At 59.4% G+C, this 14,135-nt stretch overlaps 1 long non-coding RNA gene across 1 annotated transcript; it reads left to right on the top strand.

Annotated features, from left to right (window-relative positions):
- The first annotated feature begins 2,040 nt into the window (after window positions 1-2,040).
- On the top strand, window positions 2,041-13,813 carry LOC144673431 (uncharacterized). The gene is made up of 3 exons (XR_013574309.1): window positions 2,041-2,106; window positions 11,637-11,708; window positions 13,709-13,813. It is a non-coding gene; the product is annotated as an uncharacterized LOC144673431 (long non-coding RNA).
- Window positions 13,814-14,135: the final 322 nt, after the last annotated feature.

The following is a 14,135-nucleotide window of genomic DNA, read 5'->3' as shown; positions in this document are numbered from 1 at the left end:
AGGCCAGCGATAGGTGGGGGCAAAGGAGAGATTGACAAAGGTGTAATGGACATACGACAAAGGGAGTGTTAATGGTAATGATAAGGGCTAAAGGAGGTGTTAATAGTGGCATGAAGGTAAGAAAGCAGAATGTGTTAATAGCAGAACAAGGGTAAGCGCTCTGTGAAAGAACAGCATGGAACAAGAAAGAGATGGACCTGGTGGGGATGGGGTGGGGGAATGGTGCGGTGGTTGTGGGAAAAAGGGATAAAAGGGGAAGATAAAAAGGGGATAAAACAATGAATGAAACATGAAAATAAGTGGATAAAAATGGAAAATAGAGGGGATTAAAAAAAGGGGGTGAGGATGGAGGAGAGAGAGAGTTCATGGTCTGAAGTTGTTGAACTCGATGATAAGGACCCGCATGGGAGACTGATAACGGAGGTAAGAGCCCATGGGATCCAAGGCAATTTGGCAAATTGGATCCAGAATTGGCTGAGTGGCAGGAAGCAGAGGGTGATGGACGAGGGGTGTTTTTGGGACTGGATGCCTGTCTCCAGTGGGGTTCCACAGGGATCGGTGTTGGGTCCCTTGCTGTTTGTGGTATATATAAATGATTTAGACGTGAATGTAGGAGGGTTGATCAGTAAGTTCATGGATGACACGACAATTGAGGTGGTGAATAGTGAGGAGGATTGCCTTAGATTACAGGAGGATATTGACGGGCTGGTCAGATGGGCTGATCAGTGGCAAATGGAATTTAATCTGGATAATTGTGAGGTGATACACTTGGGCAGAACAAACAAGGCACGGGAATACACGATGAATGGCAGGACCCTGGGAAGTACCGAGGATCAGAGGGACCTCGGTGTGCATGTCCGCCGGTGCCTTAAGGTAGTGGGGACAGGTAGATAAGATGGTTAAGAGGGCATATGGGATACTTGCCTTTATTAGCCGAGGCGTAGGATATAAGAGCTGGGAGGTTATGCTGGAACTGTATAAAACGCTGGTTAGGCCACAGTTAGAGTATTGCCTGCAGTTCTGGAATCCGCATTATAGGAAGGATGTGATCACACTAGACAGAGTGCAGAGGAGATTCACCAGGATGTTGCCTGGGCTGGAGAGTTTTAGTTATGAGGAGAGATTAGGGTTATTTTCCCTGGAGCAGAGGAGATTGAGGGGGGACATGATTGAGGTGTACAAAATGATGAGGGGCATAGATAGGGTAGACAGGAAGGAACTTTTCCCCCTTGGTGGAGGGATCAATAGATTTAAGGTAAGGGGGGACGGGAGGTTTAGAGGGGGATGTGAGGAAGAATTTTTTCACCCAGAGGGTGGTGGGAATCTGGAACTCGCTGCCTGAAAGGGTGGTAGAGGCAGAAACCCTCATAACCATTGAAGAAGTACTTGGATGTGCACTTGCGATGATGCCCATGGCGGACAAGGCTATGGGCCCAGTGCTGGAAAAGGGGATTAGAATAGTCAGGTACTTGTTTGACCGGCACAGACTCGATGGGCCGAAGGGCCTTTTTCTGTGCTGTCGACCCCTATGAGCCTATGGCTCTATAAAGTTAAATCTGGAAGGCTGTGAAGCGCCTAATCTGTTCCAATCCCAGTGGATTCCGGTCCCTGTGGCTGCGTTTGGGCAATGGCGGCGCCTCCTGACCAGCATGCCCCGCGCTCGGGAATACGCCCTATCCCGCCTGGCACATGACCAGCGGCTGAGGGGGAGCGGGGCTTGGCGGGACTGGAGACAGGAGCATGCGCACCAGGCAAGGGAGCCCGCCAAGGCAGGGCGAGGGCTGGGGGCGTTTCCCCGCCCGCCCTCTCTCGACGCCCCGCCTCCCCGTGGGCGGGGCGCTGGGCTGCGGGGCCGGACAGCGGCCACGCGTGCGCAGTTGAGGGGGTTGGGGGGGGGGCGGGGACGCCGGAGCGAGCGCAGTGGTCAGGCGGGGGGGGGGGGGGGGGGGGCGGGGCCGTCCAGCGGCTACGCGTGCGCAGTGGCGGGTAGGCGGGGTTGGGGGTCGGCCCCGCATGCGCACCGCGTTTCCCCCGAGGCCCCGCCTCCCCGAGCATGCGCAGTTCGGAGTAAAATGAAAGCCGGAGAGAGAGGTGGCAGCGGATGAGGTAGGAACGGGTCCCGGAGCCCGGGGGAGAGGAGGAGGGAGGAGGAGGAGGAGGAGGAAGGAGGGAGGTTAAAAACTCCGGGTGTTTATAAAACTCCGGAATAACCGATCGCGCGGGGGGGGGGGGCAGCGTGTGGGTGTCACGTGTGCAGGAAATGCCCCCCCCTCCCCCCTCCTCTTTGCCACATTTCACGACAGTGGGAGCCCCTGGGAGAGAGACTGGGGGTCAAATCCCCAAAATCCTGAATCAAATCCCCAAAATCCAGTCAAATCCCCAAAATCCTGAATCAAATCCCCAAAATCCAGTCAAATCCCCAAAATCCTGAATCAAATCCCCAAAATCCTGACAAATCCCTAAAACCCAGTCAAATCCCTAAAATCCTGAATCAAATCCCCAAAATCCAGTCAAATCCCCAAAATCCTGAATCAAATCCCCAAAATCCAGTCAAATCCCTAAAATCCTGAATCAAATCCCCAAAATCCAGCCAAATCCCCAAAATCCTGAAACAAATCCCCAAAATCCAGTCAAATCCCTAAAATCCTGAATCAAATCCCCAAAATCCAGCCAAATCCCCAAAATCCTGAAACAAATCCCCAAAATCCAGTCAAATCCCTAAAATCCTGAATCAAATCCCCAAAATCCAGTCAAATCCCCAAAATCCTGAATCAAATCCCCAAAATACTGAATCAAATCCTCAAAATCCAGTCAAATCCCCAAAATCCTGAATCAAATCCCCAAAATCCTGAATCAAATCCCCAAAATCCAGACAAATCCCTAAAACCCAGTCAAATCCCCAAAATCCTGAATCAAATCCCCAAAATCCAGTCAAATCCCTAAAATCCTGAATCAAATCCCCAAAATCCAGCCAAATCCCCAAAATCCAGAAACAAATCCCCAAAATCCAGTCAAATCCCTAAAATCCTGAATCAAATCCCCAAAATCCAGTCAAATCCCCAAGATCCTGAAACAAATCCCCAAAATCCAGTCAAATCCCTAAAATCCTGAATCAAATCCCCAAAATCCAGTCAAATCCCCAAGATCCTGAAACAAATCCCCAAAATCCAGTCAAATCCCTAAAATCCTGAAACAAATCCCCAAAATCCAGTCAAATCCCTAAAATCCTGAAACAAATCCCCAAAATCCAGTCAAATCCCTAAAATCCTGAATCAAATCCCCAAAATCCAGTCAAATCCCCAAGATCCTGAAACAAATCCCCAAAATCCAGTCAAATCCCTAAAATCCTGAATCAAATCCCCAAAATCCTGAATCAAATCCCCAAAATCCTGAATCAAATCCCCAAAATCCAGTCAAATCCCCCAAATCCTGAATCAAATCCCCAAAATCCAGTCAAATCCCTAAAATCCTGAATCAAAACCCCAAAATCCAGTCAAATCCCTAAAATCCTGAATCAAATCCCCAAAATCCTGAATCAAAACCCCAAAATCCAGTCAAATCCCCAAAATCCAGTCAAATCCCTAAAATCCAGTCAAAACCCCAAAATCCAGTCAAAACCCCTAAAATCCAGAACAAAATCCCCAAAATCCAGTCAAATCCCCCAAATCCAGTCAAAACCCCAAAATCCAGAACCAAATCCCTAAAATCCAGCCAAATCACCAAAATCCAGAACCAAATCCCCAAAATCCTGAATCAAATCCCCAAAATTCAGCCAAATCCCCAAAATCCAGAACCAAATCCCTACTATCCAGTCAAACCCTCAAAATACGGTCAAATCCCCAAAATCCAGTCAAATCCCCAAAATCCAGTCAAATCCCCAAAATCCTGAATCAACTCCACCAAATCCAGTCAAATCCACAAAATCCAGTAAAATCCCTAAAATCCAGTCAAATCCCCAAAATCCTGAATCAAATCCCCAAAATCCAGAACCAAATCCCTAAAATCCAGAACCAAATCCCTAAAATCCAGAACCAAATCCCCAAAATCCAGTCAAATGTTTTAAATCCAGTCAAATCCCTAAAATCCTGAATTAAATCCCCAAAATCCATTCAAATCACCACTGTCGGAGGGTCAGTACTGAGGGAGCGCCACACTGTTGGAGGATCAGTACTGAGGTAGACCGTCAGTATCGGAGGGTCAGTGCTGAGGGAGCGCTGCACTGTCGGAGGTTCAGCACTGATGGAAAGCCGTACTGTCGGAGGGTCAGTGCTGAGCCAGTACCGCACTGTCGGAGGGTCAGTACTGAGGGAGCGCCGCACTGTCGGAGGGTCAGCACTGAGGGAGCGCCGCACCGTCGGCGGGTCAGCGCTGAGGGAGAGCCGCACTGTCGGAGGGTCAGTGCTGAGGGAGACACGCACTGTCGGATGGTCAGTACAGAGGGAGCGCCGCACTGTCGGAGGGTCAGTACTGTGGGAGAGCCGCACTGTCGGAGGGTCAGTACTGAGGGAGCGCTACACTGTCGGAGTGTCAGTGCTGAGGGAGCACCGCACTATTGTATGGTCAGTACTGTGGGAGCGCTGTACTGTCGGAAGGTCAGTGCTGAGGGAGCGCCGCACTGTCGGAGGGTCAGTGCTGAGGGAGAGCCGCACTGTCGGAGGGTCAGTGCTGAGGGAGCGCCGCACTGTCAGAGGGTCAGTACCGAGGGAGAGCTGCACAGTCGGAGGGTCAGTACTGTGGGAGAGCCGCACTGTCGGAGGGTCAGTAATGAGGGAGCGCTACACTGTCGGAGTGTCACTGCTAAGGGAGCACCGCACTATTGCATGCTCAGTACTGTGGGAGCGCCGCACTGTCGGAGGGTCAGTGCTGAGGGAGAGCCGCACTGTCAGAGGGTCAGTGCTGAGTGAGCACTGCACTGTCGGAGGGTCAATACTGAGTGAGAGCCGCACTGTCAGAGGATCAGTGCTGAGGGAGAGCAGCACTGTCGGAGGGTCAGTACGGAGGGATAGCCGCACTATCGGAGGGTCAGTGCTGAGGGAGAGCCGCACTGTCGGAGGGGCAGTACTGAGGGAGCGCCGCACTGTCGGAGGGGCAGAACTGAGGGAGTGCCGCACTGTCGGAGGGTCAGTGCTGAGGGAGCGCTGCATTGTCGGAGAGTCTGTGCTGAGGGAGCGCCGCACTGTCGGAGGGGCAGTACTGAGGGAGTGCCGCAATATCGGAGGGTCAGTATTGAGGGAGAGCCGCACTGTTGGAGGGTCAGTACAGAGGGAGCGCCGCACTGTCGGAGGGGCAGTACTGAGGGAGTGCCGCAATATCGGAGGGTCAGTATTGAGGGAGCGCCGCACTGTCGGAGGTTCAGGACGGAGGGAGAGCCGCACTGTTGGATGGTCAGTACTGAGGGAGAGCCGCACTGTCGGAGGGTCAGTGCTGAGGGAGAGACGTAATGTCGGAGGGTCAGTGCTGAGGGAGAGCCGCACTGTCGGAGGGTCAGTACTGAGGGAGCGCCACACTGTCGGAGGGGCAGTACTGAGGGAGTGCCGCATTGTCGGAGGGTCAGTGCTGAGGGAACGCCGCGTTGTCGGAGGGTCAATACTGAGGGAGAGTCGCACTGTCTGAGGGTCAGTACTGAGGGAGAGCCGCACTGTCGGAGGGGCAGTACTGAGGGAGAGCCGCACTGACGGAGGGTCAGTGCTGACGGAGAGCCGCAGTGTCGGACGGTCAGTAATGAGGGAGTGCCGCACTGTCGGAGGGTCGGTGCTGAGGGAGAGTCGCACTGTTGGAGGGTCAGTACTGAGGGAGAGCCGCACTGTCGGAGGGTCAGTACTGAGGGAGCGCCGCACTGTCGGAGGGTCAGTACTGAGGGAGCGCCGCACTGTCGGAATGTCACTGCTAAGGGAGCGCCGCACTGTTGGAGGGTCAGTACTGAGGGACAGCCGCACTGTCGGAGGGTGAGTGCTCAGGGAGCGCTTCACTGTCGGAGGGTCAGTGCTGAGGGAGAGCCGCACTGTCGGAGGGTCAGTGCTGAGGGAGAGCCGCACTGTTGGACGGTCAGTACTGAGGGACAGCCGCACTGTCGGAGGGTCAGTGCTCAGGGAGCGCCGCGCTGTCGGAGGCTCAGTGCTGAGGGAGCGCCGCACTGTCGGAGGGTCATCGCTGAGGGAGAGCCGCACTGTCGGAGGGTCAGTGCTGAGGGAGACACGCACTGTCGGATGGTCAGTACAGAGGGAGCGCCGCACTGTCGGAGGGTCAGTGCTGAGGGAGAGCCGCACTGTCGGAGGGTCAGTGCTGAGGGAGAGCCGCACAGTCGGAGGGTCAGTACCGAGGGAGAGCCGCACTGTCGGAGGGTCAGCGCTGAGGGAGCGCCGCACTGTCGGCGGGTCAGCGATGAGGGAGAGCCGCACTGTCGGAGGGTCAGTGCTGAGGGAGACACGTACTGTCGGATGGTCAGTACAGAGGGAGCGCCGCACTGTCGGAGGGTCAGTGCTGAGGGAGAGCCGCACTGTCGGAGGGTCAGTGCTGAGGGAGAGCCGCACAGTCGGAGGGTCAGTACCGAGGGAGAGCCGCGCTGTCGGAGGGTCAGTACTGTGGGAGAGCCGCACTGTCGGAGGGTCAGTACTGAGGGAGCGCTACACTGTCGGAGTGTCAGTGCTGAGGGAGCACCACTCTATTGTATGATCAGTACTGTGGGAGCGCTGTACTGTCGGAAGGTCAGTGCTGAGGGAGCGCCGCACTGTCGGAGGGTCAGTACGGAAGGATAGCTGCACTATCGGAGGGTCAGTGCTGAGGGAGAGCCGCACTGTCGGAGGGGCAGTACTGAGGGAGCGCCGCACTGTCGGAGGGGCAGAACTGAGGGAGCGCCGCACTGTCAGAGGGTCAGTGCTGAGGGAGAGCCGCACTGTCGGAGGGTCAGTGCTGAGGGAGCGCCGCACTGTCGGAGGGGCAGTACTGACGGAGAGACGCACTGTCGGAGGGTCAGTACAGAGGGAGCGCCGCACTGTCGGAGGGTCAGTACTGTGGGAGAGCCGCACTGTCGGAGGGTCAGTAATGAGGGAGCGCTACACTGTCGGAGTGTCACTGCTAAGGGAGCACCGCACTATTGCATGCTCAGTACTGTGGGAGCGCCGCACTGTCGGAGGGTCAGTGCTGAGGGAGAGCCGCACTGTCAGAGGGTCAGTGCTGAGTGAGCACTGCACTGTCGGAGGGTCAATACTGAGTGAGAGCCGCACTGTCAGAGGATCAGTGCTGAGGGAGAGCAGCACTGTTGGAGGGTCAGTACTGAGGGACAGCCGCACTGTCGGAGGGTCAGTGCTCAGGGAGCGCTTCACTGTCGGAGGGTCAGTGCTGAGGGAGAGCCGCACTGTTGGACGGTCAGTACTGAGGGACAGCCGCACTGTCGGAGGGTCAGTGCTCAGGGAGCGCCGCGCTGTCGGAGGCTCAGTGCTGAGGGAGCGCCGCACTGTCGGAGGGTCATCGCTGAGGGAGCGCCGCACTGTCGGAGGGTCAGCACTGAGGGAGCGCCGCACCGTCGGCGGGTCAGCGCTGAGGGAGAGCCGCACTGTCGGAGGGTCAGTGCTGAGGGAGACACGCACTGTCGGATGGTCAGTACAGAGGGAGCGCCGCACTGTCGGAGGGTCAGTGCTGAGGGAGAGCCGCACTGTCGGAGGGTCAGTGCTGAGGGAGAGCCGCACAGTCGGAGGGTCAGTACCGAGGGAGAGCCGCACTGTCGGAGGGTTCAGCGCTGAGGGAGCGCCGCACTGTCGGAGGGTCAGCACTGAGGGAGCGCCGCACCGTCGGCGGGTCAGCGATGAGGGAGAGCCGCACTGTCGGAGGGTCAGTGCTGAGGGAGACACGTACTGTCGGATGGTCAGTACAGAGGGAGCGCCGCACTGTCGGAGGGTCAGTGCTGAGGGAGAGCCGCACTGTCGGAGGGTCAGTGCTGAGGGAGAGCCGCACAGTCGGAGGGTCAGTACCGAGGGAGAGCCGCGCTGTCGGAGGGTCAGTACTGTGGGAGAGCCGCACTGTCGGAGGGTCAGTACTGAGGGAGCGCTACACTGTCGGAGTGTCAGTGCTGAGGGAGCACCGCACTATTGTATGGTCAGTACTGTGGGAGCGCTGTACTGTCGGAAGGTCAGTGATGAGGGAGCGCCGCACTGTCGGAGGGTCAGTACGGAAGGATAGCTGCACTATCGGAGGGTCAGTGCTGAGGGAGAGCTGCACTGTCGGAGGGGCAGTACTGAGGGAGCGCCGCACTGTCGGAGGGGCAGAACTGAGGGAGCGCCGCACTGTCAGAGGGTCAGTGCTGAGGGAGAGCCGCACTGTCGGAGGGTCAGTGCTGAGGGAGCGCCGCACTGTCGGAGGGGCAGTACTGAGGGAGTGCCGCAATATCGGAGGGTCAGTATTGAGGGAGCGCCGCACTGTCGGAGGGTCAGTACTGACGGAGAGACGCACTGTCGGAGCGGCAGTACTGAGTGAGCACCGCACCTTCGGAGGGTCAGTGCTGACGGAGAGCCGCACTGTCGGACGGTCAGTGCCGAGGGACCGCCGCTCTGTCGGAGGGTCAGTACTGAGTGAGAGCCACACTGTCAGAGGGTCAGTGCTGAGGGTGAGCCACATTGTCGGAGGGTCAGTACTGAGGGAGCGCCGCACGGTCGGACGGTCAGTACTGAAGGAGCGCCGCACGGTCGGAGGGTCAGTGCTGAGGGAGAGCCGCACTGTGGGAGTTTCAGGACGGAGGGAGAGCCGCACTGTTGGAGGGTCAGTACTGAAGGAGCGCCGCACTGTCAAAGGGTCAGTGCTGAGTGAGAGACGTAATGTCGGAGGGTCAGTGCTGAGGGAGCGCCGCACTGTCGGAGGGTCAGTGCAGAGGGTGAGCCGTACTATCGGAGGGTCAGTGCTGAGGGACAGCTGCACTGTCGGAGGGTCAGTACTGAGGGAGCGCCGCACTGTCGGAGGGTCAGTGCTGAGGGAGAGCCGCACTGTCGGAGGGTCACTGCTGAGGGAGCGCCGCACTGTCGGAGGGTCAGTACCGAGGGAGAGCCGCACAGTCGGAGGGTCAGTACCGAGGGAGAGCCGCACAGTCGGAGGGTCAGTACTGTGGGAGCGCCGCACTGTCGGAGGATCAGTGCTGAGGGAGAGCCGCACTGTCAGAGGGTCAGTGCTGAGTGAGCACTGCACTGTCGGAGGGTCAGTGCTGAGGGAGCGCTGCACTGTCGGAGAGTCAGTGCTGAGGGAGCGCCGCACTGTCGGAGGGGCAGTACTGAGGGAGTGCCGCAATATCGGAGGGTCAGTATTGAGGGAGCGCCGCACAGTTGGAGGGTCAGTACTGTGGGAGCGCCGCACTGTCGGAGGATCAGTGCTGAGGGAGAGCCGCACTGTCAGAGGGTCAGTGCTGAGTGAGCACTGCACTGTCGGAGGGTCAGTGCTGAGGGAGCGCTGCACTGTCGGAGAGTCAGTGCTGAGGGAGCGCCGCACTGTCGGAGGGGCAGTACTGAGGGAGTGCCGCAATATCGGAGGGTCAGTATTGAGGGAGCGCCGCACTGTCGGAGGGTCAGTACTGACGGAGAGCCGCAATGTCGGAGGGGCAGTACTGAGGGAGTGCCGCACTGTCGCAGGGGCAGTACTGAGGGAGAGCCGCACTGTCGGAGGGTCAGTGCTGACGGAGAGCCGCACTGTCGGACGGTCAGTGCCGAGGGACCGCCGCTCTGTCAGAGGGTCAGTACTGAGTGAGAGCCACACTGTCAGAGGGTCAGTGCTGAGGGTGAGCCACATTGTCGGAGGGTCAGTACTGAGGGAGCGCCGCACTGTCGGACGGTCAGTACTGAAGGAGCGCCGCACTGTCGGACGGTCAGTACTGAGGGAGCGCTGCACGGTCGGAGGGTCAGTGCTGAGGGAGAGCCGCACTGTGGGAGGTTCAGGACGGAGGGAGAGCCGCACTGTTGGAGGGTCAGTACTGAAGGAGCGCCGCACTGTCAAAGGGTCAGTGCTGAGGGAGAGACGTAATGTCGGAGGGTCAGTGCTGAGGGAACGCCGCGCTGTCGGAGGGTCAGTACTGAGGGAGAGCCGCACTGTTGGAGCGTCAGTACTGAGGGAGCGCCGCACTGTCGGAGGGGCAGTGCTCAGGGAGCGCCGCGCTGTCGGAGGCTCAGTGCTGAGGGAGCGCCGCACTGTCGGACGGTCATCGCTGAGGGAGCGCCGCACTGTCGGAGGGTCAGTGCTGAGGGAGACACGCACAGTCAGATGGTCAGTACAGAGGGAGCGCCGCACTGTCGGAGGGTCAGTGCTGAGGGAGAGCCGCACTGTCGGAGGGTCAGTGCTGAGGGAGAGCCGCACAGTCGGAGGGTCAGTACCGAGGGAGAGCCGCACTGTCGGAGGGTCAGTACTGTGGGAGAGCCGCACTGTCGGAGGGTCAGTACTGAGGGAGCGCTACACTGTCGGAGTGTCAGTGCTGAGGGAGCACCGCACTATTGTATGGTCAGTACTGTGGGAGCGCTGTACTGTCGGAAGGTCAGTGCTGAGGGAGCGCCGCACTGTCGGAGGGTCAGTGCTGAGGGAGAGCCGCACTGTCGGAGGGTCAGTACTGAGGGAGAGCCGCACTGTCGGAGGGTCAGTGCTGAGGGAGCGCCGCACTGTCGGAGGGTCAGTGCTGAGGGAGCGCCGCACTGTCGGAGGGTCAGTACCGAGGGAGAGCCGCACAGTCGGGGGGTCAGTACCGAGGGAGAGCCGCACAGTCGGAGGGTCAGTACTGTGGGAGAGCCGCACTGTCGGAGGGTCAGTAATGAGGGAGCGCTACACTGTCGGAGTGTCACTGCTAAGGGAGCACCGCACAATTGCATGGTCAGTACTGTGGGAGCGCCACACTGTCGGAGGATCAGTGCTGAGGGAGAGCCGCACTGTCAGAGGGTCAGTGCTGAGTGAGCACTGCACTGTCGGAGGGTCAGTGCTGAGGGAGCGCTGCCCTGTCGGAGAGTCAGTGCTGAGGGAGAGCCGCACTGTGGGAGGTTCAGGACGGAGGGAGAGCTGCACTGTTGGAGGGTCAGTACTGAAGGAGCGCCGCACTGTCAAAGGGTCAGTGCTGAGGGAGAGACGTAATGTCGGAGGGCCAGTGCTGAGGGAACGCCGCGCTGTCGGAGGGTCAATACTGAGGGAGAGTCGCACTGTCTGAGGGTCAGTACTGAGGGAGAGCCGCACTGTTGGAGGGTCAGTACTGAGGGAGCGCCGCACTGACGGAGGGTCAGTACTGAGGGAGAGCCGCACTGTCGGAGGGTCAGTACTGAGGGAGAGCCGCACTGTCGGAGGGTCAGTACTGAGGGAGAGCCGCATTGTTGGAGGGTCAGTGCTGAGGGAGAGCCGCACTGTCGGAGGGTCACTGCTGAGGGAGAGCCGCACTGTCGGAGGGTCAGTGCTGAGGGAGAGCCGCAGTGTTGGAGGGTCAGTACTGAGGGAGAGCCGCACTGTCGGAGGGTCAGTGCTGAGGGTGAGCCGCAGTGTCGGAGGGTCAGTGCTGAGGGTGAGCCGCAGTGTCGGAGGGTCAGTGCTGAGGGAGAGCAGCACTGTCGGAGGGTCAGTACCCCGCTCGCTGTGTGGGATGTTCTGAGATGGCGAGACCCCGCCCGCTAATGCAGGTCTGTCTCCTCTTTCAGAGTCACTGTCTGCGTTTCGTTGCCCCACCCTCACCCTCCGCTGAGATCGAGCAGCTGTTAGCGCCGGGCAAGGTAGGATGTTGAGGGTGACTCAAGCTCGTTGGGGGAGTCGGGGGTTGGGGCGGTGGGTTAGGGGCATGAGTTGGGAGACGTGGGTCAGCCCCGATGATATTCTACAGGCCCGTGGGGCTGGAACGGCCTCCTGCTCTCCCAATCAGAGGGGCTGAACGGCCTCCTCTTTTCCCCGTCCAAGGGGCTGAATGGGCCCCCCCTTCCTTGCCTGGCAAAGAGGGGCTGAGTGGCCTCGGCCAATTCCTAAATGAGGGGCTGAATGTGCCCCTCCCCCCACCCCTCCCCCTCCCCCTGTTTCTAGAGGAGACTGAATAACTTCTAGCCTGGGGAGGGGCTGTTGACCGGCCTGTCCCGAGGAGAGGGGCTGAATGGCCTCCTGTCCCGAGGAGAGGGTCTGAATGGCCTCCCGTCCCTCAGAGAGGGGCTGAATGGCCTCCCGTCCCTCAGAGAGGGGCTGAATGGCCTCCCGTCCCTCAGAGAGGGGCTGAACGGCCTCCTGTAGCGGCTGAATGGCCTCCCGTCCCGAGGAGATTGGCTTAATGTCCTCCTGTCCCGAGGAGAGGGGCTGAATGGCCTCCTGTCCCGAGGAGAGGGGCTGAATGGCCTCCTGTCCCCAGGAGAGGGGCTGAATGGCCTCCTGTCCCCAGGAGAGGGTCTGAATGGCCTCCTGTCCCCAGGAGAGAGGCTGAATGGCCTCCTGCCCCAGGAGAGAGGCTGAATGGCCTCCTGTCCCCAGGAGAGAGGCTGAATGGCCTCCTGTCCCCAGGAGAGAGGCTGAATGGCCTCCTGTCCCCAGGAGAGAGGCTGAATGGCCTCCTGTCCCCAGGAGAGAGGCTGAATGGCCTCCTGTCCCCAGGAGAGAGGCTGAATGGCCTCCTGTCCCCAGGAGAGAGGCTGAATGGCCTCCTGTCCCCAGGAGAGAGGCTGAATGGCCTCCTGTCCCCAGGAGAGAGGCTGAATGGCCTCCTGTCCCCAGGGGAGAGGCTGAATGTCCTCCTGTCCCCTGGAGAGTGGCTGAATGTCCTCCTGTCCCCAGGAGAGAGGCTGAATGGCCTCCTGTCCCCCGGAGAGGGGCTGAATGGCCTCCTGTCCCTCGGAGAGGGGCTGAATGGCCTCCTGTCCCACGGAGAGGGGCTGAATGGCCTCCTGTCCCCAGGAGAGGGGCTGAATGTCCTCCTGTCCCCAGGAGAGGGGCTGAATGTCCTCCTGTCCCCAGGAGAGAGGCTGAATGTCCTCCTGTCCCTCGGAGAGAGGCTGAATGTCCTCCTGTCCCTCGGAGAGAGGATGACTGGCCTTCTGTTCCCTGTATAGGTGCTGAATGACATTTTATCCCTTGAAAGGCCTAATGCCCTCCTCTTGCTTGGTGTGGGGCTGAATGGCCTCTTGTTCCCCTAGAGAGTGGCTGAATAGCCTCCGGTCCCTCAGAGATGGGCTGAATGTTCCACTGTCTCCCGGAGATGGGCTGAATGGCCTCCTGTCCCCTCAGAGAGGGGCTGAATGGCCTTTTGTTCCCCTGGGGCGTGGTTGAATAGCCTCCGGTCCCTCAGAGATGGGCTAAATGTTTCACAGTCTCCTGTAGAGGGGCTGAATGGCCTCCTGTTCCCCCGTAGAGGGGCTGAATGGCCTCCTGTTCCCCCCGTAGAGGGGCTGAATGGCCTCCTGTCCCCTGGAGAGGGGCTGCATGGTCTCCTCCCGTCAGTAAATTGCGTTTTTTTTGTTTCTTTCTCTCTCTCTCTCTGTCTCTCCCCCTCTGTTTCTCTCTCACCCTCTCTCTATCTGTCTGGCTCCCTCTCCGTCTCTCTCTCTCCCACCCTCTCCTTCTCCCTCCTTCCGTCCCCCTCTCCCTCCTTCCGTCCCCCTCTCCCTCCTTCCGTCCCCCTCTCCTTCCTTCCGTCCCCCTCTCCTTCCTTCCGTCCGTCCCCCTCTCCTTCCTTCCGTTCGTCCCCCTCTCTATCCTTCCGTCCCTCTCTCTCTCTCTCCCACTCTCTCCCTCTCTGCAGGTCGGAGTGCTGAGGAGGGTCCCCCCCCTGCGAGGAGTCCCGGCGATGGAGGACCTGGGCCCGGACGTGGTGAAGGTGACGGTGGGGGGCAGCCCGGAGCGGGGCTCCCAGCCCAAGCGCCGGCGCAAGTACTACTGCACCTACAACGACGACTGGTGCGCCCTGCACCCCGAGTACCGGCCCTGGCTGCGCAAGGTGGACGAGTCGACGGCCGAGTGCCTGCTGTGCCGCCAGGCCTTCTCCGTCAAGTACGAGGGCCGGAGGGCCGTCCGGGGACACGCCGACTGCACCCGCCACAAGGAGGCGGTGAAGAACCGGGGCCGGCCTCCTCCTCCTCCCGCACCCCCCTCCCCCCACCCCCACCAACACCCCCCCCCCGCCGACCCAGCCCCGGCCGCCCGGGAGGCCGAGCTGCGGGAGAACCTGG

Source organism: Cetorhinus maximus, unplaced genomic scaffold, assembly GCF_964194155.1.
Source record: "Cetorhinus maximus unplaced genomic scaffold, sCetMax3.hap1.1 HAP1_SCAFFOLD_363, whole genome shotgun sequence".
In the NCBI taxonomy this organism is placed as follows: domain Eukaryota; kingdom Metazoa; phylum Chordata; class Chondrichthyes; order Lamniformes; family Cetorhinidae; genus Cetorhinus; species Cetorhinus maximus.
This window is presented reverse-complemented; position numbering and strand designations above follow the sequence as displayed.